This window comes from Caretta caretta, chromosome 10 (genome assembly GCF_965140235.1).
Source record: "Caretta caretta isolate rCarCar2 chromosome 10, rCarCar1.hap1, whole genome shotgun sequence".
In the NCBI taxonomy this organism is placed as follows: domain Eukaryota; kingdom Metazoa; phylum Chordata; order Testudines; family Cheloniidae; genus Caretta; species Caretta caretta.
In genome coordinates, this window is record NC_134215.1 from 56,822,518 (window position 1) to 56,846,769 (window position 24,252).

Below are 24,252 nucleotides of genomic sequence, written 5' to 3' on the forward strand. Positions count from 1 at the left end.
TGAACACCCTGGGATATAAAAGCAACAGCAGCTTACTAGTAGCTTGCCATCTCTAGTCGGAAGTTGGCCCGGAGGTGAGGGGGGTTAGAACCCCTCTCTTCTAGATACATATATTTTGAACTTTGAGGTTGCAATTATTTATTTATTCATCTTCGTGTAAGCAATGGTTGGGCCCCCCTCAGGCGAGATCTGTGATTATCACTGTATAAATATTTATGGTGTATATAGAAACGTATTCTTCAAATATTTCTTTGTGGCTGAGAGAAGGCTAGTTCATGTTATGCTTTATTAACTTTGTCAAGAAGACGGTGAAGACATCAGTGGAACAAAGAGAACTCAAGCACAGAGAAGTATGTGCACTATCAGGGCAAGATCCTCTCTGCTGACTGCTGGGTAAAAGGGCTGGAGATGCCTAAAAAGCCTTGTATCTGGCTGCAGGAGGATTTCTCAGGTTGCAGAGATTGTGGAAGACAACTGGTGGGCTGCTTCTGAGGTACTGCTCATACGGTCTGGTGTAGGTGGTGTCTCAGGGTTTGGACTGCATCACTATGGAGTTTCTAGACAGTGCTGTGGGCCTATTATGTTCTAGCTTCTGGAGCAGCTCCGGATTACAAGGGAGCAAAGGAGACTTAAAGTCATCACTGTCCCCCTTCCCACTGGGGTATGATTTCTGTGCTGCACCTCTGAGTGTAGCAGAGACTGTCACCCTGAAATTTGAAAGTGGAGCATGTTAAGAAGAGTTTTTTGATCCATCCATTTTCCTCTTTTAGTATTTATTTTAAATCTTTACCTCAGGCCACTCACTCTGGCTGTTCTCAGCTCTGGAGAGCCCCGTATTATTCCTGTCACTTGGATTGCGGTAGCACTGCAAAATATGCAGCAAAGAGATGGACCCTGCCCTGAGAAACTCACAATCTAGAGAAGAGAATGTATTTGGATGTTTTAATTAGATCTTTTTTCTTACTAGCTGTGCTCCCTGCTTCTTCAACTGCCCCTTCTTCAACATAATGCAACACTCAGTAGTTGAAGTAACACATTATGCCACAGCCAGATTAACTTGAATAGATGGCTTCTTAGTAGCTAAATCTACTTTACTGGATACTGTGACCCTCTCTTTTGGTTAATGTCTGTAGGTATTTCTCTCTCTGTATCAGGCTTTTCAGTCACATCGGCAGGTTCCAATGGAGCTATCCATAACAGTCATTAATTCAAAGAGGTATTTTTACTTTCACACTCTGCCCCTTTAAAATGTGAAGTCAGCGTAGACACAATGTTGCCTGTTGTGTGCATGTCTTCCATTTAGAGATCTTTTGTGCTCTCTAGTTAAATAGTCTAGACTGAACCTACTAATTAGCTACTTGGGTTTGTTTTACTTAATCCCAGGTTTAGCACTATGCTGTTGATGGAGTAGCATTGCTTTCCCTAATCCAAACAGGAAAAAGATTCCTAAGATTTTTCTTAGAATGTCATAAGGATTCTCTTTGCCACTTTGGGAGTCTAGTGTCTTCGAGCCAAAGATTTATTTAATTTTTTCTCCCTCCTCATCCAAAAATGTCTAGCAAATGGAGAGAGAGAAATTGTTTCATATTGATGTTTAATAATGTTTTAACTAATGATTTGTGTCTGTGTAGCACTGTAAATTGACACTCACAAACATTCCTTATTTAGTATAGGAACATTCGTCTACTAGGTAGCTACTAGATTGGATTATAAAAAAATTCTGAATAACAATAATAATTAATAAATAAAGTGATGCATTTTCAAATGCACCAATTTCTTCTTGGGTTGTGATTCTGCACCCCGCATGTTGAGTAGAACTTAGATACATGAGAAGACCTACTGAAATACTACATAGTCTGAATTGGAAGACTGGGGCCTTAATTTATAAAAGGCCTGCTTTTAAATGGAAGTGGAGTAGGACAGAATATGCTGAAATACACGTTCAGGGAATGGAATTCTTAAAGTGAGTGAAACACATTTGGAGTGCTAATTGTTTGTTTCTTTCCTCGTCCTTGAACTCAGTTATATTATTATTCCCCACTACAACCTGCATTTGAAAAAAATGATGGTGCTATTAGGGAATGAGTCTTTACAACTTCTTGGCTGACCATTCCTAAGAACAAGTATTTTTAAAGGATATGTTGTTGCTGCTGTTAGCTATGAAGAGGAGGTGGAATATTATTGATTTTTGTAAAAGCCCAGAGATGGTAAATTGTGACTCCTTTGAAGGTGAAGATGTGGGCCTGCTGACATGGAATACAAATCAACCTGCTGTATAGTGGAGGCAGGAAGTAAGATTTCATTTCAGTGAGGGAGGGTCCCATCAAGCTGGCTCAGTGCAGGGCTCCTCTATTTCTATACCACTTCTTGAAGGGCACAACCTGGAAGAGGTACTCATTGCTGGAAAAAATCTGTGGTTCACATATTTTTAATCACATTAGTCTTGCTTTTTATATATATATAAAATAAGGGAGCTGTCCTACTGCTAAAGGTTGCTTATCTACAATATCACCTGGTGAGATGGAAAAAGTAAGTTTCAGCAAAAATATGTATATCCGTGCAAGTCTCTTGTAATTAAAATCACACTTGTTTCAATCTCCTCCTTTTTATTTGCTGAGTGTGAAATTGTAATTTTGTTAGAAGTATTGCATAAAGTGATTTAGGAATCGAAGAATTTACAAGTATTGACAGGCTCTAGTTATTATTGGTACTTGAATATAAGAGGAACTGCCCTCATTTAGCTGAAGCTTAACTCACAATCTTTTCATTTCTAAACTTTCATGGCTTAGCCCTTTAAAATACTGTAAGGAATGATTGTTTGGTTATTTAAATAGGCGTGACATTTTCCCAAAGAACGTTCAGAGGTACTATGCGTCCAGAAAGAGAATGCAATATATCGGCTACAGATCAGTATACTATATTGGTCATAGATGCAGTATGCTGGCCATAGGATAGCGTGGCTTATTTTTCTTATCTATAACTTCTTGCTTGTTATCTGTTTGCCCAAGTAATGAATTACAAACACACTCACTACGTACATCACAGATAGTCACTCTCTACATCAAAACTGTTCTCCAGAACAGGGGAATCTGTCACAAGGACTGATTTGGGCAATTCCCCTCTCTCACATTTTAATTCTTTTATATGGATAATCACTACATGCAGAGCCATAAAACTCCTCCAGTTGAATTCACAGTGGCAAAACCTCCATCTTGAAAGAGCAAAAGATTGAATTCTTCAGTCCTTCCTTGACTTTTTCTTGGGGGAAACTCCCATTATGGTCCAGGAGTGTTGCAAGAGCGTGAGGGTTCCTTTTATAGACACATACCTCTTCATGCCTTCTCTGTGCTAGGAAATAGCATCATTTCATCAACTGCTTTAGCTGAAAAGGTGTAAGCAGAGGCATTGTTGACCTTGCCTACCTGTACGGCTAAACTTGGGTCAACACCAGATCAGCTAAACCAGTTGCTGACACCTGAGTGGTGAAATGGTGTTAACCATTGGATTAGCCAAGGCTTCAGTCCTGGCTTTAATTCCAGCGGCATGCTGCAATTAGTTTTACTTCTGTATTTAAAAGCATCAACAGGGAAGTTTCTACAGTCGATGTTGTGTTGTGTCTTAATTTAAATTTACCCTGTGGTATGTGGTGGCAGTGAGGGAAAGCCCAGAGAGCTGAACCCCTTTCACCCACCACATTGTGCAATCATGAAGAAGCAGGGCAAGGTACACTCCTAGCACATGAGTGCTAAGAAGGAGGCCTCTTGACACAAGATGGCCCCAAAGGATCATAATACATAGGGGTTGCCAGGTGTCTGGTTTTCAACCGGGACGCCCAGTTGAAAAGGAACCCTGGCAGCTCTGGTCAGCACAACTGACGAGGCCACTAAATGTCCAGTTGGCAGTGCAGTGGGGCTAAGGCAGGTTCCCTTCCTGCCCTGGCTCTGGCAGCTCCTCAAAGCAGCTGGCATATTCTGGCTCCTAGGCACAGGGGTGGCCACGGGGGCTCTGCACATTGCCCCTGACCCGAACAGTGGCTCCGCAGCTCCCATAGGCCAGGAACCGTGGCCAATGGGAGCTGCGGGGATGGTCCCTGCGGGCGTGGGCAGCAAGCAGAGACCCCTGGTCCCTCTGCCTAGGAGCCGGACATGCCAGCCACTTCTGGGAGCTGCTTGAGGTAAGTGCCACCCGGCTGGAGCCCAATCCCCACCTCCAATTCCCTGCCCCATCCCTGAGCCCCCTCCCGTACCCCAACCCCCTGCCTCAGGTCTGAGCCCCCTCTCGCACTCTGAACCCCTCAGCCCACCCCCCAGCCTGGAGCCCCCTACTGCACCCCAAACACCTCATCCCCAGCCCCACACCCCCAGCCACGCCCTGAGCCCCTTCCTGCACCCCGAACTCCTCATCCCTGGCCCCATCGTGGAGCCCTCACACACTTCTGCACCCAACCCCCCTGCCCCAGTCCAGAGCCCCCTCCTACACCTAGAACCCCTCATTTCTGTCTCCACCCTGGAGCCTGCACTCCCAGCTGGAGCCCTCACCCTGTCCTGGACCCCAACCCCCTGCCCCAGCCTGGTGAAAGTGAGTAAGGGTGGGGGAGAGTGAATGACAGAGGGAGGAGGGATGGAGTGAGTGGCCAGTGGGGCCTTGGGGAAGGGTTGGGGTAGGGGGTGGGGCAAGGGTGTTCGGTTTTGTGCAATTAGAAAGTTGGCAACCCTAATGATACACAAGCTTAGGGGTCTGGCCCCATCTCCTGGTATGCATGCTACAATTGACAGCATACAGTAGGCAGTGTGTGTGCTGCTGCTCTGAGGAGGTGATACTTAGACCACCTCCTCTGCACCCCCAGCCCCTTCCCCACAGCAGCCCTATCTCATTCTGCTCTGAGCTAGCAGAGACAACTCAAGGGACTTAACACACAACCACCACCATTTCTCTTTCCTTCCCCCACATTGCACAATCCCAGTGAAGAAGGATTTGGGGAGAGCTTTTTGCCCCTAATGTTTATGTTGGAGCAGTGAGAGCGCTTAAACCATGATTTTCAGCCCAGCCTTGATGGTGGAGTTATGTATAATTAGTATTATTTTTTTAAAAATTCATTTTTTTATTTCTCCCTTCTTTAGATTGGTACAGTTGCAGTTCTGAACTGTATTTTATATACTTCTGCTCCAACACAAACTTCTGTCTTTATTAAAAAAAAACATTAAAGGGACTATAAACCCTATCAATTTACACTCTCTAGTTGATGTTGGAGGAACAATGGCACAGGACAGGTTTTGGGAGAAAAGTCCTATTGTGAAAAGGAAAAGTCTGAATAAAAGGAGGAGTAGAATAAAAACAGCAAGCAATTTTAAAATTACCGTAACAACAAATTTTCTAATTATTTAAATCATATGTAATTGTAATCATGTTTGTTTTGGGTTAGGGGGAAAAGGTTCTTTAACCTATAAAGAACCCCTAATATATTTTGATGGCTTATGAACAGGTAACTGAAGGTTGAAGAAGAAGCAGAATTGCTAATTCCTTTAAAAATGTATGGGTTTATCTGACCACAATAGAGACTGTCAAGGCACTTGAGCTAATGCTATTTTTTGGTGGGGAAGAGGGGAGGAATAGTTGAAGATCCCAGTTCATTTCAGAAAAGCTGTGCAGGTTTAAAGGTGAAATGAAGTACTTTTTAAATCAAGCAAAATCCTACCTCTATAGCAGAACACGCAGGTAATCGCACATATTCCAAATACATGTTGAAACACAAAGTTTGAAAATCAGTTCTTCCCTGATACACCTGCCACCTATGGCCGTTGGTTCACTTTCAGTTCCATTTGCTAGTGATGTATTAGTTGGTAAACCCCTGATATAGCATTGCCAGCACTGGATTAGATGTGACTGATAATGCAGAGGAAACACAAAACCCTGAACTCAGGACTTGGCAGATAAGTAACGGGGGAAAGGACTTTCAACTAGTAGGCTTTTAAAGTACTATGTGTTTTGAATTTGAAAGGCTAAACATACAGGGCTTATTTATGGCTTGTAAGAGCGTCATCTGTGCTAGGGAGGGGAGGGATTGAATGCACGTGAGGGGACATGAGACGTGCCTTTGAAAGGGCAAAGGTGCTGTGGGTATTGTGTGGGTGGCATTACAATCTCTGCTAGTTCAAGAAGTGTAGCTGTGGTGGGAGTTATTCCAGCATTCTAATTAGGAGAGGTGGGAGAGATTGCTCTTGTGCCCCTCCTGCATTCCACCCTGGCCTTGCTAAACCAGCTTGGGGAGCCAGGGAAGAGCTTCCTCTCCCTTTGGTAGGGAACCTGCAAAGGGGGAGGCATAACTGAGCCCTTTCTGTGTTGAATGTGAAATCTTTAAGAATTTAGCTCTTTGTTTTTTTTATACAAGCGTTGCAGTTTACAGGCAGACTTCCTGAAGAGATCACACCTTACCAGCAAGACAGGTTGGGAACTTGTGAGATGTGATATTCCCGGCATGTTTGCTTCTGGTGGGTAGTTGTACTCAACCTACAGTGTCCCGATTTTTAAAATAAGTGTTTCCAATTTTGCAGACCAAGCTTCAAAACTGGGACATTGTAGGTTAAGGAGAACAGCCCACAAGGAAAAGCTTCAGAGGCCAGCTTTCAGCGAATTTTTTTTTTTTTGATAAAAACAGAGAATTTGCTTCTTTTTGAAATGTTTCTATTTTGGGGAGAAAAAAATCATAACCTGAAAAGGTTTCCTGATCCCTGGAGCACAGTTTCAGCATGGCTGGGAGCGAGCAACCTGAATGGAAGTTACTGCGACCTTGAAGCTGCAGTAGGGGCTATAGAGTCGTGCTGCTCCTGCTGCTTCCTGTTCTGTGGAATATTTCTTCTACCTTGCTTCCCTGGACATCTGTTGCCAAACCCAGCTACTCAAGGAAGGGGGGGATTTACCTCCTGTGCTTTTAAATGCATGAGCATGCAGGCTTCTCCCAGCTAACCATTTATGGGATCCTGTAATGATATTTAGGGTTTAACAGATTTTTCAGCATATTTGGACTTTGCTGTTTTTTGGACTGTTTCTTCTATCATCACTTCCACCTCTGCACTCCCTCCTGCAGCCGTTATGTGCATTGAACTCATGCTGGAGCTGGCCGAAGTTCTGTGAGTGCAGTGACATCCTTTTTTAACACTTCCTAGTACCTTAACTTCTAGTTGAAGACGTTCTCCTGCTGACGTTCTATAGCATATGGGCTCTAAACAAAATGAAATCTATTACTTGCTGAGGTGTGCAGCAGATACTGTACTTGGTGCAACTTCGGCATGTCGTAAATGCTTCTTATTCCTCACTATCCAGAGTGGTTTTAATAGCAAAAAATAGTCTTGGGATTTTATCATTCTGCTCTTCCAGACGGCTGCGTTTATTTATTCGTATTTATTTTGCTGGATTTCTAACAAGAAATTTCACTGTTTGTGATTCAACAAAGACAGCTTAGTATAGCCCGTCATAAAATTAGTAAGTAGCACTCTGTAATAATGGCCTAGTTGAGGTAATTAATGGTGAATTTTATGGAAATCCTGCAGTGCACAAGTAAAGGAGCTCATCTTGATAAATACAATTATGACAAATCTAAAAGGGAATTAAATTGATCTTTTAAAAGTCTCTTTATTGGTGAGTGAGAGGTGTAAATAACATAGCAACAAGGTTTATCAAATGATACTAGACAAAGTCGGTGGGAAATGGCAGGCTAAGAAACCATGCAGCAGGTTCATTGTGGAGGAAGTGTAGAGACAGGCCAAAGAAGCACTGGTGGCATTATCTGTGGATCCAAAATTAAATAGAACAAGGGAATGGAGGGTGTTTAGAGGCAATATTGCCAGTGGGCTGGAACTGCAGAGCCACTCTACTGGTGTTTTCTGACCTGTGGAGGATTCTGTCCCTGGACACTTGAGGAGTGTTCGTATGCAAGCTCATTTACTCAGATTTGTGCAGAGGAGAGGGTTTGGGCCTGAGAGGAAACCATGCGACCTCTACCACACTAAGGGATATAGCCCTTGGAGTCCCATTGAGTAGATTTTATGGAGTTTCCTTAGATCCAACCAATTAGCAAATTGAATCTGCCCAAGACTAGTGATCTCAGGACACTCCTTCCTGGAAATGCTGCAAGTTTGCTAAATTCTTTCTGTCTTGAACTCCAGTCAATCTGCACTCAAAAGCTTCGCTGCACAAGCCATTCTTAGCTGTATTAGCAACTCCAGCTCGTTAAATGACCAGCATCCCCAATCGTTGACACCTGCCTTGCTACCACTTTCTGTTACCACTTACCCTTCAGGATCACTGAGTCACTTGCTTGCACCTCTTTAATCAGGGAAGGGTCTGTGTAGTCATGCACAGGATGCTTGCCCTCATACTTAGGTGTTTTTGAAAATTTTACTTATGTACTATTTTCGAAAGTGCCATAGCCACTAAAGAACCTCTCCTTCAGAGCAATGGGGCTTCGGCTTTGAAGTGCCAAAGTCATTTTTGACAATTTGGACTGCATTTGGTGCCTGATTGAAAGCCCATTAAAATCAAAGGCAAAGCATCCATTGACTTCAGTGGTGAAGAATCAGGGCTTTACACTGTAGGCTTAGCCTTATTTAAAGTATATTATAGTATTATCTACTTTAAAGTAGTGGGAGCTCCCAGGATAATTTACACAAGTTTCCAAGTCCCATGAATTTTCTCACTGTAAGTGAAGTAGGGATATGTTGTATATTGCAAACTGGCTGCATTTCCCATAGCTCCCCCTGACTTTTTTAAAATCAGAGGGTCTAATGCTTCCTTTGGGTTGTCAAATGGCTGTATTGTCTATTGCATTTGCCGTGAAAATAATGCCTTTTAAAAATTTAAATATATATTTGCATGCTGAACACAGAACCTTTTATCCAAACCTCCCTGAAGTGTGGAGACTGAGATAAAATGGAATAAACTTCCCCTTGTTACAGAATGAAAACCTTCCATACGCAGTCCATCTGTACTATCAAGACTGAAAAATTGCCACTCTGATGTAAATGTACACGTTTTGTGCTACTTACAGAGTTCTGTAATAGATCAGTGCAGCCAGGTTACCATATAATTTCTGACAAGGTTTCATGGCAACTTTTGCATTGTCTTACTCCTGTCAAAACGAAACAAACAAAAAACCACCTCCGAATATAATTAACTTGCTTCCTAATTTATCAGGAATATGGAGTAAGCTATCCTAGTAGTGCTGCCCCAAGTACCTGGCCTGTCTCTGCAGTGCCAATATTCATTCAGGCACTTCAGAGAACATCATTGCAGACTTTTAGGCGACAGAAGCATCTGCACAGTGCAATGGCAAAATAAACCAAAATCAAACTCTGCATTCAAATAACATGAAGAGTGAATTAAAAAAGCAAAAGCGAAGATACACATTTAATGAAGAATATCAACTTTATCCTATTGTGTCATGATACCTTAGAGGTCCACTAAGAGTGGATGCTGAAGATCTATGCACCCAAAATATTGCAATATCAAAGACAACGATGGACGAGTATTATCAATTCAGATTCGATTTTACTTAGTAATTAAAGAGACCTCAGGTATCCAAGCTTGATTGGTATTTATTAATTAATAGTACGGCACATTATAGAAAGGCATATACATTATAAGTCTGGAAGTGAAGCTTGCAGCCAATGACAAATGACAGACTAATTACAGTGCTTTCTGATTGCCTGTTTACAGTTTTTGAGGATGTCTGCAATTTTGGTTCCTAGTAGTTCCCTTGCTCCGATTCAAATACTGTATATCTTGTTTTTCAGTACATTTCCAGACTTTGTATTTCATAAACTTCCTAACTGCATAGTTAACATCTGCTGCTTACTCATTATTTTGCTGCTGTTACATTATATTTATATATATTTCAATCTATTGACATTAAAACATTGCTTGCTCAGTTAAAAGTCACTGTATCTTTCTTCACAAGTTTAGCAAGCTTGTATTTTTCCCTTTTTAGCATCATCATAGAAGATTATTGGAGTCTGGTTCATGAGCAAGCTATAGACCTTGTATAAGTCTGGTTCATGAGCAAGCTATAGACCTTGTATAAGTCTGGTTCATAGGTCAACAGAAGGAGGACGTAGTTTTAGCTTGATCTTTGAATTCCCAAGGTTTTGTAGATGGGTTCATTGGTTTTTAAATATATGGGGCCAAGATCTTCAGCTGGTGTAAATCATTGCTCCAATTTCCACAAGTTGAGGATCTGGCCCTCTGTGCTTTTGATTTGATCTCTCTACAGAAGATTTCTCTCTGGGGATTTCCTTTAATTTTGTTTGTTTTCAGTTCACGTAGGTTTGCATGCATTGACCTTCACTTTGAATTTTATGTAAAATTGAACAAACTAACTCAAAATCTCAAAGTGAAATGCAGCTGGAATGGTTTAATTTTAACAAATCAGATGAAACAGCAAATTTTTTTTGATCTTGAGCAGATTAGTGAAGTCTGCTCAAAACTGGACCCTGTCTCAATTCAAAGCTTTGTGAATTTTAGTGAGCTTTTACATGCATCCATTTTCAGTTTTGATAAAAAACAACAAGGAGTGCTGTGGCACCTTAGAGACTAACAGATTTATTTGGGCATAAGCTTTCGTGAGTTTTTTACCCACAAAAGCTTATGCCCAAATAAATCTGTTAGTCTTTAAGGTGCCACCAGACTCTTTGTTGTTTTTGTGGGTACAGATTAACACGGCTACCCCTCTGATACTTAATATTGTCTCATTTTACTCCCCTGTCTGTCTGCATCCATCTATTGTTTCTTACCTTATATGTAGATTATAAGATCTTTAGGGCAAGGATTGTTTTTTGTTATTTTTGTTTTGTTCTGTGTTTGCACAGTGCCTGGCACAATGTGGGTCCTGGTCCATGTCTAGGGCTCCTAGTTGCTATGGTAATACAAATAATAAATAATTGGAAATGAGAGATTTGCACCCAGAAGAGGAGTAGTATATGATTCATATATCACTAAATATGTCTCTAGAGGGTAAGCTACAAATGTGGCTTCAGTTAGGTATGGGACAAGACTATCATAAGAAACATACAATCCTACCTCAGTGCATGAGGTGGAACTAGAAGACCTCTTGATGTCCCTTTCACCCCTACATTTCCTTGATTCTATGATATCTATGTCAAATTTTCAGCTGTGACTTCCCAGTTTTCCACTTACTCAAGTGTGTGGTCATCTGTTTTCCCTTCACAATCAGGTATTTGCATGTAGAGACCCAGCTACGCTCTTTGCATGAACAATTTTCCAGTACTTAACACTTGCTAGTGTATTTTTTGAACCTGGTTTAAAGCCAGCTAAATCTTTGGCCCACAGAATTCTGTGTGGAGTAGTAAATCAGTAAATGCTCTGTGCTAACCCTGAATATTTTATTACTTGTTTAAATCAGCTTAGCATGTTGATTTTTTTCTCATTGCATGTTTGAAGTGTGCATAAGTGATGTGATTGTATATATAATATACACTATATATATATATATATATACTCACACATTATTACAAGCATTCCTTTGGCACCCATTTTCACGTGTGTGGGGTATCTGTATATATAATATCTCCATAAATAAAATGATCTGTAGGATTTATCTTGAGTATTTGGAGATAAATGGTGTCAATTTTATCATCTTACATCTTTTGGATTGGAGAGTAGAACGTTAGCTTCTGATGGCTAAGAATTGGCTGTAGAGTATTTTCAAGTCCTCATTTTGTCCATGAGCAAAATACAGTAAAGTAGGCCATGATGATGTATGTTTCCTGCACACCTGTGATTTCTTGGCTGGGAGAGTGCAAGCCCTCTGAGGCAAAGGTAGTTTAGTCCTAGCTTACAAATTCTTGGCTTTTCCTGAACAGTGCCTGCCAGTTGTATTTGTGACTCAAGATTTGATATGTGAATTAGCATTCGCTTAGTTCTTGGTACAAAACTTTGACATTTTCATAGCAACTTTTTTCAAACAATAAAATAAGTCTTCCTCTCCATTTTCCTTAGCAAATTTGTTTTTAGTTAGTGGACATGCAGATGTTTTGAATATATACACAGTATCTCAAGACACAATCCAGCTGTGCTGCAATTCCTTCAGCTGTAAGGTATTATATCCAATGGGCCAGATGTTTTAAATCTCCATTTCTCAAGGCAACAGACCTTCTCCCTACCACACTCTTTATCTCCACCTGTTAGAAGGCTTTTTGATTGTTTTTTTTTTTCCATTTTTGGATTAGTTGTTGTTCTTAAAGCTTATGCTTTAATTGCATACACTATTTTAAAAGCCATTTTTTTTGTTATCCCACATTACAATGAACTACTGTAATCAGCCAGATTCATCAGAGATAACAAACAGAGAGGTTTGGGGAGATTGTAATGAACAGATGGTATTTCTATTAGTTAGTTACATGGTGGATACCACCCTTCTGCAGTTATACAAATGAGCACATAGGTGACAACACTATTTAAGATTTATGACATGTCCTCTTAAGAAAGCAAATGGATGATTTTTTACCCCAAATTTTTGTTGCATTTAGGGTCTGCGTAGAAAGCAGCGCTCTGGGTTCTCAGATCTCTTACTTTCTCCCCGAACTAGCTGACCACACAGAAGCATGCAAACCAAACATCAAAATCTGGCTATATATACATATACATAATTTTTTTTTAAAAACAATCTTCTAAACAACCATCCAGATGTCACTCCATTCACATCCTTTGTCATCACATCCTATACTGTTGCTACAGCTACAGACACACTTTTGGTAGGCATCATAGTATATTGTAATAACTTGAGACTTAGAAAATAGTCCAGTGTGTATGGAGAGAAAATGTTGCAAAAATATCATTCTTAATCTTTATTACGGAATCATACAGCTTCAGATCTTCAGTTATTGCTGAAGTTATATACTAACCATAATGGAATATTCTTTCATTTTCCTGTTGAACTAGGATATTTTAAAGTTTGGATGTTAACCCCAGGTAGTTCAATACCAAAGTAGCTCTAAAAACAAGTGCGGTTTAAACTGGTTGTAGTATATTAACAGAAAATTGAAAACGAGAAATGGTCTGTATCAAAAGATTTTCTAAAAGATATTCCTGAGTTTTTTAAAGGGGGCTGTGAATGGGTTTAGGTGCTCAAGACCCATTGAATTTCAATGGAATATTGGCTCCTAACTCCTTTGAAAATCCCAGTCTACTAGAAAACTAGGTAACTGAGGCAGTGAGATGTCAGTGGTTTTTAAACTGCTGTACATGTTTATCGTAGTTACATTTTTCAAATGGAACCTATTTTAAAACTGTTGAACTGTAAGAACAGAAACCATTTAAATACAAACACAAAGTATGCTTATTAGTATCATGCCTGTTCTTTTTGCTTCATGGAATCTTGATTTGTGAATGGAACAAAGAGAAAGCAGATGGGAGTTGGCAGTTTTAAAACTGTGGCTATGTTAAAATATCTGAGGAATTTCTCAAATTTGATCCTTAATCAATATTCCTGTTTCCTGGCCATCAGTTATGTGGAATTTAGACAGTTGCAAATATTCTGTGTACTACTGAAATATATAGTCCCTTCTGTAGGAGGCTTTAATAATAAATACGCATGGAGACTTATATACTTTGCAACTGATTGCTTCAACATGGCAGCTTATCTTTCATTGTATTTGTCAAGCTGTCTGGAGTGTCTCACGACTGTGAGTACCAACCTCAGGGCAGGCTGTCAAGAAACAGGGCATGAATCCCTGTTGTGTGCTCTGTAATTACATTTCTCCAACCAAGCATCAAGTGTGAACTCCTCAAGCACTGGAACAGCCTTAACATGGAGTCAGACAGTCCTCTTGGGCACTCCAGTCTATCTTGCCACCCAGGCAAGCCTGCCTTTGTGATAGTCCTTTCCACCAAAAATCAAAAAAATACTCAATATCCCAAAGGACCAGTCACTTTCCCCAGATCAATTGTACTTCAGGTTTCAAATCACAGATGCTTTAAGTTTGTAATAAACTAACTAAAGTTTTATTAATGATGAAAAGGAAATAAGAGTTATTTACAAGTTTAAAGCAGGTAAACATACACACACACACAGATGAGATACAGTCTTCGGTTCCAATAGATGATAGTAGCTGCTATAATATACGAACTTTATATGTCCTTTAGGGCTAACCCACACTAAACAGCTGGGGGCCCCTTGCTTATGCTTCGAAATCTTCACCTTTCAGAGTTCAAGCAGCACAGGGATAACAATCCCACATAAAAAGAGATTGTTATTCCCTTCCCCCAGCGTTCAAGTTGGGATGGGATGAGCACTTGTGCACGTACCCTCTTCAAGCATGTGGGGGAAGCAATCAACAAAGTCTTTTGTCCACTGATGTTTCACAATGACTTGTCGGTGTCTATTTTGTTGGGGAGGAGATAACACCTCTTGTGGTGAACTAGTATTTCACCCTGAGTAATGCTTCTCCCCTGACTGGAGTGGGGGGTTTATAGTGTTAGCAAACATTTTTATAGTTATGGAGAAAACACTTAAATAAATCTTATAACATGGGATACATATATTATAAGTAAGATTAATACATGAAGCATTCTACAAGCATTTGATAAAGTCTAAACCCTAAATGTTCTTATGACTCTAATTTATATTAACAATACTAATACACAGGCGAGCCAGACTGGTTTCCTGCTATCCATTTGTCAGTGTTCATTGGGGCCCAGGGGACTTGATACAAGCTAGCACCTGTTCTGCCAGCATCACAGTTTTCTTCCTTATTTTTTTTTTTGAAACAACACTTTTACATCCTTTTGTGTTGATATAGTGCCAGCATCTAGCACAATGGGGTCATGATCCATGATTGGGTCTCCTAGATTGCAATTCAAATAATGCATTCAGATTTATTCAATGTTGCCGATTCAAACAAGCCATAATCCACAGTATAAAATCATATCTCTTCCTACTGTAGCAGGTCACTTACAGAAGATAATCTAGAAAAATGAGCAGACAATGAGTTATAGTATGGAATGGAAAGTTTCTCCCCCCATCCACATAACTCATTGCACCTCCCTTACAGATGCTACAAACTGTAGCCAAATACTTTGTATGGTAATGAAAGTTATTAGAACAGAACAGAATGTGGATGAAGGGTGTGATTTTTTTCAAAAGTACCTAAGTGGGTTAGCAGCACAAATCCCAATAACTTTCACTTAAAGTCAAGATAGACTAAGGGAGTGTTAGAATAGGTCATTCCTACTAAAAGTGATATCCAGTGACAGAGTGTTAGAAACATTACCTGAAATGTAAAAACTATGGATTTGTTTTGAAATTGTATTATTTCCAGTGATTAGTTAATGGTTTATCTTCAGACTAGAGACATATGACTGCATCTCCGTGGAAGAGGAGGCTAGGACTGAACTGTATATGTGCTTGCAAGTCAGAGTTGAGATAAATTGCCAAACCTGTGCCCAGTGATCTACACCAGGTGATCTGTACCAGGCTTGATGCAGTACTTTTAATCTCAAACTTTCATGAGTACAGGAAGTAGAGCATAAGATTAATATTTAGTATCCAATTGTGGTATTCAGCACCCATTTGACAAGAATTTAGGACAATATAGAATTCTTTGCTAGGGCAAAATTATCCCTTTCATCTGTGGAACATTTACATATGTGAGGAGAGCCAAAACTGAAGACAAGTCCTGTGCAGATCTGAAAATGATCCCTTTATTCAGCAAAACCTGTCATTTTACCTTAAGGTAAAGATTTCAGATCTAGTCTCAGTATTTTTAAACATGAGGCTATGATGGATTGTTTACCCCGCACAGGTTGTGAAAGGGTTAATGTAACCAGACAATTAACCCGCCTGGGTACACCTGGAGGGTGGCCCATGGCTAATTAGAAATGAAGCCCAGCTGTGCAAGAGCAGGGTTTTGTCTCCATAAAGAAAAGGGAGAGCTTAGCTGTGGGGGAGGAGAACCCCGGGAGAGGAGGTGGGAAGTGCCTTGTCTCTGGAGAGCAGTCTGAAAAGAAGGTGGGGTGGGAAAAAGAGAAGAGTTGATAGGCTTCTCCAGGGACAAGCTGGAAGCCTGACTGAGACGGGCCCTGTGCTAGCCCTTGGATTGGGGGGATTGACAGAACTAGGGAGAAGGAGCAGCACCAGCAGAGGCATGTCTTCACCAAGGTGACTATCTGCTGAGCCCAGCCATGCTGAAAATTTATTTTGTCTCTGTATTTTTTCTTGTCCTTTGATAAAGGACTATGTGGCCTCAGAAGGGCTGGATTCTGTAAAGTGGTCTGGTCAGAGGGCCAGAACACTCCTATGGCCAGGGTAGTCCATAAGAAGGTGAGGGGAACTGAGGCAATGCTCCAGCCAGGAGGAGGCATGTTGGGGCAGCAATTTTGTCACAGAAGCAAAATCAGTTTGATATGGAATGTTTAGGGTCAAATCCTACATTAGTTTAAACAAATAATACAGTTGGGTCGAATTAGATATTCTGCAGATGTAACTTTCAGAGCTACATTTCGAGTTCTTCTGACTGACTGATATGGGAAATGTCTGTTTCTTCTTCTGCATGCAGAACTCCCACTGTCAATAAATGCACAATTTCCATGTAGTTAGGGACACCTTTATAAGAGCAGTGTCCTGTTTACTGTACTTTAAGTTTAGCAACTAAAGAAATTGTGAAATTGCAACTATTAATATGAATATTAAGTATATTTTTAAAAAGCCAATGTGTGTTTGACGTAGCACTGATTTAGCTTTGTTTCCATTTAGTCCATGAAGCTCCAATAGACCAAGTTCCAGGCAAAGTCAGATTATGTTTTATATTTCCTCCAGAAGAAGAAATTGCCTAATCAATCAATACCATGAAAGTGAAAATGCTGTTGAAAATCATTTAGGATTGTTTTATATGCCCTTTCTGAAGACCCCAAACCACTTCAAAGTCCATTCTAGTATTTCTGGCAAGTGCTATAGTTCTAGTGAACTCTACATATAGAATTTACAAGGGAAATAATAAAACAAATGGATTGCTCTGGCAAAAGAAAGAGAGAAGTTCTTATTGCAAATGGATTTAAATTCTCTGAAATATTAACGGGGCCTTTATTGTGGTTAGAGCGTAAAACTGTTTGTGGCTCATGGTTATTGTTTGTTTGTATTACAGTAGTGGTAGCAGGTCCACCACAGAGATCAGGACTCCACTGGGCTAGTTACTACAGATACAAATAATGAGACTGGTAAAACATTGTTGTTCCCATTTTACAGATATGGAACTGAGGCCAGAGATTAAGAACTTGACCCTGCATCCATTGAAGTCAGTAGCAAAACTCCCATTGATGTAGCAGTGGGTGAGGCCTTAAATGACTTGCCAAAGTCACTTGTTGAAGGAGCCTGTGGCAGAGTTGGGAACTGAACCCACATCTCCTGAGCTCCAGTTCAATACTGTCACCACGAGAGCACGTCTTTTCTTCTGCTCAGCTTCTAAACTATCCCCTGGTTATTTGTAATTGGAACAAGTCCTTATATATGTAGATAAAGCCAATCTGAAAGAAGAGAAGGCAGAAAAAAACCTGATCTTCAGCTACCCTAGTTCTACTGCTGGAGATGGTACTTCATAAATATAAAGGGAAGGGTAACCCTTTGATTATCATTAATCCCAAAGTGCTATAAAATCCCTCCTCGCCTGTTACCTGTAAAGGGTTAAGAAGCTCAGCTAACCTGGCTGGAACCTGACCCAAAGGACCAATAAGGGGACAAGATACTTTCAAATCTGGGTGGGGGTTGCGGGGAGGCTTTGGTTTTGTGCTCTTTGTTACATGGTGGTTCTCTCTTGGAACTGAGAGAGGCCAGACAGAAATCCATCTTCTCCAACCCATCCTAATCCAAGTCTCCACTATTGCAACCAGTAGAGGTAAGCCAGGCAAGGCGGATTAGTTTATCTTTTGTTTTATGTGAATTTTCCCTGTGTTAAGAGGGAGGTTTATTCCTGTTTTCTGTAACTTTAAGGTTTTGCCCAGAGGGGGATCCTCTCTGTTTTGAATCTGAATACCCTGTAAAGTATTTTCCATCCTGATTTTACACAGATGATTTTTACCTTTTCTTTTTTTAATAAAACCCTTCTTTTAAGAACCTGACTGACTTTCCCATTGTTCCCAGATCCAGGGGTTTGGGTCTTTGATGATTTTGTAACAAATTGGTTAGGATATTATTCTCAAGCCTCGCCAGGAAAGGGGATGTGTAGGGCTTGGGGGGATATTTTGGGGGAAGACATTTCCAAGTGGTCTCTTTCCCCTGTTCTTTGTTTAAAATGCTTGGTGGTGGCAGCATACTGTTCAAGGACAAAGCAAAGTTTGTACCTTGGGGAACTTTTTAACCTAAGCTGGTAAGAATAAACTTAGGGGGTCTTTCATGCGGGTCCCCACATCTGTACCCTAGAGTTCAGAGTGGGGAAGGAACCCTAACAGTTACATCTAATGGTCCTGATATCATTGCACTTGGTTTTTACTACAGAACTTTCACCATCACTCTTGGCTGCTGCTCAGTAAAGAGCAATGGCATATCATTTTGCAAGTGAAAAATTCTGTACCACTGAATTACCTAGCTAGAATGGGTCGGTGAGAAATCTGAAGGTGACGTTCTGGCCCCATTAAAGTCAATGGATAATGTTGCTACTGACTTCAGTGGGGCCAGGATTTCATCCTGAGGGTTTCTGCTGACATCAGTACACTTACTGGGTTTCAATCTGGCTCTTCTTTCTGTTAATTTTATATTTACCAGTGTTGTTTCTAAATGTACATTATGGGAAACATCATCTCTGTGGCCTGCTTTGATAATGTCTGTCTCTCTCTTCCTCTGTTCTTACCTACAGTGCCACTTTCATGCAGCATTCATGACTATTTCATGAACAAAAGTTCAGATGATGGTGGTCCTGAGAAACCTTATGGTCAAAAGGTTCAGTTGCACATCATCATAGTCTATGCTTTTTCCTATGAAATAGTCTCTGATTTCATTTAACCGTTTGAAAATATGCACCCATATAACTTCTACGAGTTCTGAGTGTCTACCTCGGCCATGGTGTAGCACTGCTATGATAGCTAATTATCATTAATCCTAAAGTGACTTGTAAACTTATGCAAGAGTGGAAAACATAAGGATTCCGTAATCGTGTGTGTTGCTGGTGGTGTGATCTCCTGTAATGAAATAAATAAATAAAGTGAATGAATCCAGATGCTACCAATTATATTTTATGTGTTGAGAATATTACTTGTTGAAACCCCCTGAAACAAACAAGTTATAGGCACCTAATTTTCAGAAGCCAGATATAATAAGGAAATTGTCAGGATAAAATAATATATATATTTAAAAGAGGTCTTTATGTGGCGAATAACACTAACGATTACTCAGACTTGGAAGTATTTTAAAAATCCAATCGATTTTTAATTATTCTGTGTGTTCAAGCTGAAAAGTCAGTCTCATTTTAGTTTAGAGTCCTTTATTAATGATTTTCACTTCCAGGTTCCCCAGCTCTAGCCTAGTGCTGCAAAGTTTAGAGTTCAAACACAGATGGGGAGACGATTCTTTGTGTGTGTGTCTGGGGGGAGGGGTGTTAAACTACTTCCACTGGAATTTTAAAAAAATTATTCAATATCGGTCTTACACTGTGTAAACATTTATTTTTACAAAACTTAAACTCTGCGGCAAATTCGACCTGATAGTGTTCCTCTAATAATGACAAATGGAAGTGCATGTTCAAATCCAGGCATAAAACAAGCCCTGCACAAAAACCTTTCTTGGCAGCCAAAGATACTGTCTGTCTTGCATAGTAAGGTAAAGTGGTGACAGGTTATGCACAGAACTACTGTGAAATATTGTGTGGTGTTTTGCTCTGGTTACATGCTGCATATATGTAATAATTTCATTGGATGTAGTGATAACTCACTGCAGTGTTAACACGTTACAACATAGTGGAGTAAATGATGTATGTTACCAATATAATAAAGGTAATGCCCTAGACGTGGATTGTTAATCTTGGGGAAAACTTCATAAGTAAAAATGTCCTTTTTGTAAGGGTTATTTATGCATGTGCTGTGTTTGTTTCACAATACGTTGCCAAATGGATGACTCTTCTACAGTTTTATAACTTCTGGAGAAGAATCTATTAGTAGTCAAATTAATATATATAATTTTTTTTAAGGGATGGAAGAGGAACCATGTCCTTTTAAAAAAAAATGGGTATGCAAAGTGCTTCCCATTGTGTCACGCTTGTGAAATATTCTGTGCTAATTTCATTGTGTAAGAGCTGTAAATGGTATCTACGACAACCTGATTTTTTGGGGGGAGAGAAGTAAACACTGGAATTAGCTGCTGACTAACACTGAATTATTGAAACCATACATGAAAGACATGTCTGGTTTCAATGATTGGATCAAGATAAAATTGAAAAACATAGTGTTCTTCTGAAACACATTAATGTTTGAGCAAAGATTATGTTTACAGGGTATTGTGAAGGGATGTGTCAGGACAGAGAGAAGTGAGGAAAGGAGACATACCATACCTGTTTCTCAGGGGTAATTTGATTCTCTTGCTCTAATCAGTTGCCACCATTTGCTAGAAAAATACTTTCTTACACTACTAAGCCAAAAATAGATTATTTGATCCTTAAAACCTTACGTCACTGAGTAAAACAGTGAACAGCTTTCTCAATGTCTGACTTCGTCATGAGGCAAAGCATTTGACAAGAAGTTCCACAGTATGTGACCCAACATGAGGTACAAAGGTTTATGGGCCAGATCTTATAGCCCTGAGGTAGCCTCATTGTGCCTTGTTGGTGGCGTCCTAAGAGTTGTCTTAACTGGGCAGCTGAGGATTCCCACATTGTGGGAAACTGCCCATGTGGCATAGAGGTTAGCATGGGAATGTGGCATAGGTGCAATTCCTTGCTGGTGCAATGGGTATGTTTATCGCTAGCCTCAAGCATCTCCAGAGGCTGGTCTACCTTTGCCATGCTCCTCTCTCTTGGGTCTTCTGCCAAGCAATTTTTCTAAAATGCTTTAGGCCCTTTGTGAAATTTTAAATTTAATAACCTTCCTCTCTCCCCCCCCCCCAAAAAAAAAACAACCAACAATCCTGGGACTGATTTCAATGAGAGTTGCATGGGTATGTATTCTAGAACAGATGACAGAAGTCTTCTCTCTATTTTGTAGTGTTAGATGCCTGTTGTATAATCTGTTTGTGGGACTGATAGCTTTGGGACTTGTCTACACAGCAAGTTAGTACGTGGCAAGCCAGTATTCGCTACTTGGTTTGCCGTGTATTAATTTGCTGTGTGAAAGGCTTCCAATATTTGGACTAGAACAACATGGTCAGAGCAGTCCCTCAACCCTCAGTGGTAAACAAAGCATAAACTGGGAGTACCATAAAGTGTACTCCTTTTTTTTTTTTTTAATGAGACCTTAAAAATTGTGCTCTTGTGCCCAGTATATAGATTTTGAGTACATTTTCAGAGGAGGAGAGATCTTGCCTCCTTTGGGTGTAAATTGAACCCTCCAAATTCCATACACTTTTTTTTTTTTTTTGCCTGCAGGTGAAAATCTGGCTATTTGTATTTGCTCCCACAATTCTATTGAAGGAAAAATGTTGTAGGCGCAAATTGTAACAGGAAAAGTGAGGCTGCCATTTTACAAAAATTGTCTCTCCAAATCCCATGGCACACAGTTTAGATTAGAGGTTTGTATCTGTGTATTTAGCTAAAAATGACATTCCCCACCCCCGCCCAGTGTTATGCAGTAACAGTATTCCCCGCCCCCGCCCAGTATGCAGTAACAGTAACCCCCGCCCAGTATTATGCAGTATTTCTTCCAGAAGGGTTTGCCTTTCATAGGTACGGTATGGATGGTGTATATGTATGAAGTGCTTTGGGATCCTTTGTGATTAAAGTCCTGTTTGAGATTATGTTGCTATGATTATTAACCTAACTTCAGTGGAGGGTCCCACATACAAAGAGAAAGCAAAATATTAGAGTCAGGATTCACAGTGTGGCTCCAAAAGACTTTTGCCTCCTACACCATGTACAATGTTTCAGGCCACTGGATCCACATAGTTCTAGCTTCTGTGGCTCCTCATCCATAGCTTGTAGGGAGTACTCTATCACCATGCATGGGCTTTTATTGGATATCCACCCAAGGAAGAATTTACCCTTATAGCTGTTCTTTTAATTAGAATTAGATCTATTTTTGAATTAGACCAAGATACTTTTAAAATAATTAATTTTAGAGGGTAACTTCATCCCCCATTGACTTCGGCTGGAGTTGTGGATGCTCAGCACTTCTGAAAATCAGGCCTTAATGTGATTAAAAATTAAAATAGTTATATGCTATATTTTCAAAGGGGTATAAATATGTACAATCATTTCTTGTGCTAAGGATCTCAATATTTTGCAGGTGTGTAGTTTTTGCACAAACCCTACTGATCCTGTCATGACTGCTAGCTCTATGAAAGAGTCTGGAGAATTAGAGAGCTGTAGTGTTGCAATACTGTAGTAATTTTAACGTGTGAAATGTTGACATTGGGGGAATATTGAATAAACAGTACAACAGTAAAGCAAAGAATCATCACCATGTGTTCTATCCTTGTTAAATTCATGGAATATTTTCTCAATAAATTTCTTGTCGTTTTCAATTTGTGGCAGTATATGTACTTGACGTCAAACATATACCTCTGTGATATGTGGGCTGGTCAACATATTAAGGATTCAAGACTGAAAAATGCATGGTAAATATCTCTCCATGTTTAAGCAGACACGAAAAAACTGAAAGGTAGGAAAAGCATAAAGTCAGTTCTATATTCAAGTAAAAGGGAAGATAGCCTTTGTATCTACAAAATCTATTAAGCAGTATTGTGTTTTTAATAGCTGTCTATCTCCATTTGTTATATTTTGAAGGAGTGTTAGTCTATTAACTGTTGCACAAATAACCTTGATATCACAAGATCAAGGATTTTTTGGTTCTAGTTTTAGTTTACAATTGTCTATTCCAGTCCACTCTGTTTGGCCTAATCTGGTGCTGTGTATATTCCAGGCTGTGGATCTCCAAGTCAGGTTTCTGCTGAAGTTAAAGGTGACATTAATTGTGCGAATGGAATAAAATATTTTCTGTTGTTGAGATGTGCACTGTAAACATGGTTTTATGGGGCCTGATGATCCAAAGCCTGTTGAAATTACTGGGAGCTTTTCCATTGACTTCAGCTTTGGACAAGGCCCATGATACAGAAGCATTTAAAAGAAATTGTGACCAAGTAACTGAAAAAGCAATGAACTTCAGTGGCACTACTCAGCTTCCATAAAGTTAAGCATAAAACCATATGTCTTTGCAGCACTGAGGCCTGATGGCCACCATGTGCCTTATATCTACGGCAATGCTGTCTGATATGCAGTGTCTGGGGATTTTGTGTGTTAGTTGAGAGCTCTAGTGTATGTGGTCCTGGGTAGGGACAGTTGTAGAAACTGAGATTTTAAAGTATTAACAATTCGCCTAAAATACCATAAAATTAGGAAATTTACTTTTGGTTTAAAAAAACAAACCCACCCAAACCACTAGTTTTTAGACAAACTACAGGTGATTGCCATTAAATAGAGACTATTTCCCATCTACTTGAGGGTGATTAGTTCTGAATATTTCCCATGATATTGAAAGAGTTACATATTACAATAGTTTTAATAAATGATTTGTTCACTTTGGGCCTGATCCAATATCCATTGATGTCAAAGGAAAGACTGCCACTGACTTCAGTGGGAGTTGGATCAGACCCTTAACATTTTTCAGTCCTTGGCTTCCGTTTGTGCACTCATTTTGTCCACTTGTGCACAATTTTACAGGTGTCCACACTCCTGAACCCTAACTTTTTCAGTATTAATGGTCACCGGCACATTCATGTACTAAACCTATTTATCCAAATACAATTTGTAGTTGCATAGCACAGATGTTGGAAACGGAAGAGCTGGAAAAAATGAACATACACAAGTGAAGGTTAGGTTCAGGCCATACTGAAAATCGGAGCTTTCATTTGATCAGTTTAAAGAAGTGGTATAGCTCTAGAGGGAGGTCTAGTCTAGTGGCTTGTGCTGGTCTGGGGGCCAGGAACTCCTGATTGATCCAGCTGTGACACTGACTCTGCATTTTACAGTAGCATCTTTGGATGGGTCATTGGCAGTGGTGACTGAACTTCAGACCTTTGGGTCTTAAAGCATGAACCTCTACTGCCTGAGTAGA

General features: G+C 40.1%; 1 protein-coding gene across 1 annotated transcript in view; it reads left to right on the forward strand.

The window, feature by feature from the left end:
* THSD4 (thrombospondin type 1 domain containing 4) overlaps positions 1 to 24,252 on the forward strand; it is a 612,634-nt gene that overhangs the window by 125,386 nt on the left and 462,996 nt on the right. The window lies entirely within an intron of this gene.